The sequence below is a fragment of the Triticum aestivum genome, chromosome 5D, assembly GCF_018294505.1.
Source record: "Triticum aestivum cultivar Chinese Spring chromosome 5D, IWGSC CS RefSeq v2.1, whole genome shotgun sequence".
NCBI lineage: Eukaryota > Viridiplantae > Streptophyta > Magnoliopsida > Poales > Poaceae > Triticum > Triticum aestivum.
Genome location: NC_057808.1, coordinates 35,836,968 through 35,841,550, shown reverse-complemented (window position 1 = coordinate 35,841,550; position 4,583 = coordinate 35,836,968). Strand labels below are relative to the sequence as shown.

The following is a 4,583-nucleotide window of genomic DNA, read 5'->3' as shown; positions in this document are numbered from 1 at the left end:
TGGTGGCTCCGTAAGGGCATCTATACATCTTCCGGCATGTAGATGGTCCCCAAATTGCTCAGTACGAGGCATTGAGTACGACACATCTTGCCAATGACACATGTCGTGTTTCTCTCTTCCCTGAATTTCTAGTATTAATCTCCCAAAACTTGAGAATTGGGTGGGTGGTGGAGATCAGATTGCCCTCATAGTTGTCAATATGATATACTTTATCTAAGTTTGTGTATTGGTACTTCTATCTACGCTACTATTAAACGAGAGAACTTCACGAGGGCGGACGAAAACTCTGCCATCCGTGTGCGCCCCACGCTCGTGCCCTTCGCCCACCCATAACCCCCATACATCACGCTCGATCGGGTGAAATCCCGCCTCCTGTTCCTCTCTCCCATGGAGCGCTGCCGCCGCCCACCGCGTCCCCAATCTTACCTGCCACTCACACCTCACCTCGGTCGCCAGCGGCCTCCCCCTCCACTACATCGCCTCGGCGCCCACCGCCCGACACCAGACGCGCGAAGAGTAGCCACACACAAGCCATGGCTGGGACGCGCGAGGCTCCCACCGCTGCCATCCAGGTGAGCCGCCGTCGCGGATGCATGAGGAGTAGTTGCCCCTTCATGCGGACTCCCACGCGGTGTCGCCCACTTCGGCCCTGATTCGCCGCAGCCTTGCCGACCGGGTGCTCGCCCTACTGGGCCTGGATCCGGGCGACGGCAAAGGCGGCGCCGGCCCCCGTGCCTCCACACGAGGAGGAAGAAGGCCTGGCGCGCTACATCCCCATCAAGGCCCTACTTCCTCTCCACCAGTTGAGTATGCACGGCTGGTTGTACGCTAGGTATTTGATGACACTTCTGCAAGGAAGACAATGCGTGTTACTGTGCTTTTTCAATCTCTCTTCTAGCATTGTCGTTGGAGACCACGGTGATTTGGTGACAAGATCCAATCTTTTACAACATTGATTTGACGAGCCTTCAGGCATAGCATGGGAGCGACGTGGCACATCCAGTCCAGAGATCATGGTGAGTGATTTCGGTGTAGCACCACATATTTTGAGTGCCAAGAATTATATTTATGTTTGATCCATCCAGCTTATGACATCCTGAATATCCGTGGCACAGGTTCAGAACCACTGGGTATTGCTCAAACTTTTCTGGTCTCTCAGTCGCTGCTCCAGAAAACTTGCATTCAGTACAACTGGACTCTGCAAGCACTGATATACAGCTCCATGGTGTTATTTGGGAACTGGTCAGACTGTTGAGAAACCCATGGTTGGGTGTTTCGTATCATGGGAAGCTTCATACAAGCTACACTGGGCCTGATGGGATAAAGGGATGTTCAGTTGATGTTTTCAAATCTGCAATAAGCTTGTTGCCTTACCCTGTGGGATGCATTTTTTTTATTTCGAGATGGATTGGAAAATCCGAGATACAGTGACCTTGTACAAAAGGTGTCCAAAAATGTGAGTAACATGTCCATATCATCGAGTCTGAAAAACTACTGCACCATCTTTATTTTGATTTTATTTATCAGTGATATAGGTATATATAGATGCTTTGTTCTACCCTCAACTTCAGCTTCTCTTTGCTTTTTAGTTGGTTATATCATCTAGCAACGTGTGCTTAGTTGTTTGGTTTGCAACGTGTGCTTAGTTGTTTGGTTGCAATCTTTTATCCGCTTCTCTGAATTGATAATGACAAGTTATGTTCACCGCACCTCTGCCGCCACCGTCGATGCCGCTTCCATGATGGTCGGGAAGGCGCTGGGGTGTGGGAGCTACTTTCTCAGCCTTGCTGGGTCGACAGCGACAGAGTTAATTTAGAGCACTATGTGTATTTCTTATTATCTTATGAAACTTCTGACCAACATGGTATCTGACACCGAGTGTTTCACATTATTCACAATCTTCAAATGTTGTGATGTGGTCTTTGCAGATCATTAACTTTTGGTGTGTTCATTTGTATCAAGTGTTCTGGAGCTCATACAAGCCTGGGGTGCACATTTCCAAGGTAACCACAATATCTATGTATTGCTAGCTATTTGTTATCAGTGTCCTTCCATTTTCAGCTTAATTTCTTCTTACTTGGAATGATTTAAATTCAGCCGTAGGACATGTGGGCTTAGACCTTTCAGTTATATAGTTAGGCTTTTATTTGCTAGCCCTTTCTGAAACAAGGCAAGTGCAACCATGAGGTTTACTTTAGTACTTGTAGGGACCCTTTGATATTTTGATTGTCCTAGCGATTTCTACTATCCCAGTCTGCGGAGCAACACATGGAAGGCTGTCAGACATTATATGTTGTACAGTTTTTTGTAACTTGAGAAACACCTGCATGGAGCTACACCCCTGTATTAGCAAATAAATAAATAAATAAACATGAGATGAGTCCGTATGTTTCTCTTTGTGTCTGAGGTTTAAAACTATTCTTTTTCTATTTCTAGAGAACCACTGAAGCGTCATCACACATGAGATGAGTCTGCATGTTTTTTTTGACAATTATGAGTCCATATAGTTAGCATGCATACTGGCTAATAATCATTATTTTCCTAGCACGTCTTGTAAATTCTCAGTTGCATTTTGTAGTTGTTGCAACTGAAATTTTCTTGAAAATTGGAATTTTGAACTGTCATGGAGGAATATAAATGTGTGCTGACTGCATTGCAATGTGTCTTCTTATGCAATTTACAGTTCTTATATTATCCAAGGTCAAACTTGTACTAATATGTATGAATATGATGTAGGTTGACGCGATCAAGTTTATTTGTAATAAGCAAAGATAATCAGAAGGATACGGATTCGAGAGTTCTACAGTCATGCTGCAACTGAAAAAGTAGTTGATGTTTTTGCTGGGCATATAATGCCAAGTACTGATCAACTTTTTAGGATAAGCTGGGCATCATTTAGCATGGGCGATATGAGTTCGGAGTCAGACATTGCTTCAGATAATTCCATATTTGTAGGCGATCTTGCCTCTGATGTCAATGATGCTGCATTGCTGGAGACTTTCTCCAGCAGGTACTCCTCTGTCAAAGATACAAAAGTTGTTATTGATGCTAACACTGGTAGATCAAAGGGCTATGGATTTGTGCTTTATCACGCATCTGGACTTGTTTCCCTTCTTAATTTGTTTGGGAGGGAGATTCATTCAGAAGTTCACACTTTGCAGTATTTATGTCCAAAACTGTTTTTGCTCTGCATTCATTCCTTGCTGCTTTTATGCACTACCTTTTTGGAAAATGGGTTTGTATGGGTGACAAGTGAGGTAGCTTCATATTTTTGAGAGTATTAATGATTGGTCAAAAAATTTGAGAACATGTGAATTGCTATTATCAATGTTCTTTTGGCTAAAAAATTCTACAGGAATCATTTAATGTTGTTTGCATAGATGTGACTATTTATTTCTGTTTACTGGAAAATTGTTGGCTTACATACTTTTGGGTCTACTGGTTCATCCTCTCGATCAGATGGAGATTTGAACAAACACAACTGTGAGTACAGATGCATTGACTGTAACTTATGCAATGTACATTGTTACAACTTTTCTTTTATTATTGTTGTTTAATTGTCATTAGGTATTTATCGGTTGGCTTGACCCAAATGTTAGTGAAAATAATCTTAAGCAAACCTTCTCCCAGTTGTGAAGATTGTAGTTGGGAAACAGTGCGGGTTCGTGCAGTTTGATCAGAAGTATGGATTATTAGCCATGCACTTTTATACTTTCCAGTTCCTCCCCACGTAATTTTTTTTGTTTGGTTAAATTGCCTCTGTCACCATGATGGAATCCGATCCATTATAGCCTTGTGTTGGTAGTTGCAGTTACACAATGATGGATTGTGTTTACATTTTTTTTTATGGAAACAGAGAAGCCGATTATTCTGTTTGCAAGACGGTTATCCTAAATTCTAATTCAGACATTAGTGATGATACAACAATGTTCTCCACCAAAATTGTGATTTCGGGCGAGCTTAGCTTAGGGTGGGACCACCGGAGATCGTGTGGCGCACGGGAGACAGAAACTCCACCAGCTATTGTGTTGTGCCCACCGACAGCAATAACAAAGATACTGAGGTCATTGCCAGACATGACTGCCCTGTTTGCAATCTATTGGGTAGTCCTATTTGGTGGATTGCATCTATAGTACGTTGAAAGCAGATGTAACATCATTGATTTTCACATTAGATGGCTCTTGAGTATATGTGATCTTTCTCTACGAGGAGCCTACAATTTGTAATGTTGAATTTCTTTTGAGACCTCCACAAGCTGTCTATGAACCATATATGCAGTAGGCATTCCCACATGTATTTTTTTATTTTTGAAAGGAATGTTAAAATTCGTATGTTCAACTGTAAATTTAAATTTCCAGTCCTTTCAACATGGTCAAGTTTATATTTGTTGGTGAACACGTGCATTGCACGTGCATGGTTACTAGTAAATTGTAACTCTAGAAACACCTATGTTGGCATTGTTGTTTGCTTTGAGATCTACACCCCTCCCTAGAAAAGGTTGACTTTTCTTGCATCAATGAATTTCACACATTTAAGAGGGAAGGTGCAGCGCCTTCCTTTCCATATAGGCATGGATGTATGAG

The 4,583-nt window shown here is 42.5% G+C and overlaps 1 long non-coding RNA gene across 3 annotated transcripts; it reads left to right on the top strand.

Annotated features, from left to right (window-relative positions):
- The first annotated feature begins 285 nt into the window (after positions 1-285).
- On the top strand, positions 286-4,350 carry LOC123119261 (uncharacterized). Of its 3 annotated transcripts, none has more exons than XR_006458574.1 (4): positions 286-1,016; positions 1,116-2,003; positions 2,737-3,010; positions 3,857-4,350. It is a non-coding gene; the product is annotated as an uncharacterized lncRNA (long non-coding RNA). The 3 variants fall into 3 exon arrangements; XR_006458573.1 differs by lacking the exon at positions 3,857-4,350 and having other exon boundaries at positions 1,116-1,456; positions 1,929-2,003; positions 2,737-3,844; XR_006458572.1 differs by lacking the exon at positions 3,857-4,350 and having other exon boundaries at positions 2,737-3,846.
- The last annotated feature ends 233 nt before the right edge of the window (positions 4,351-4,583 follow it).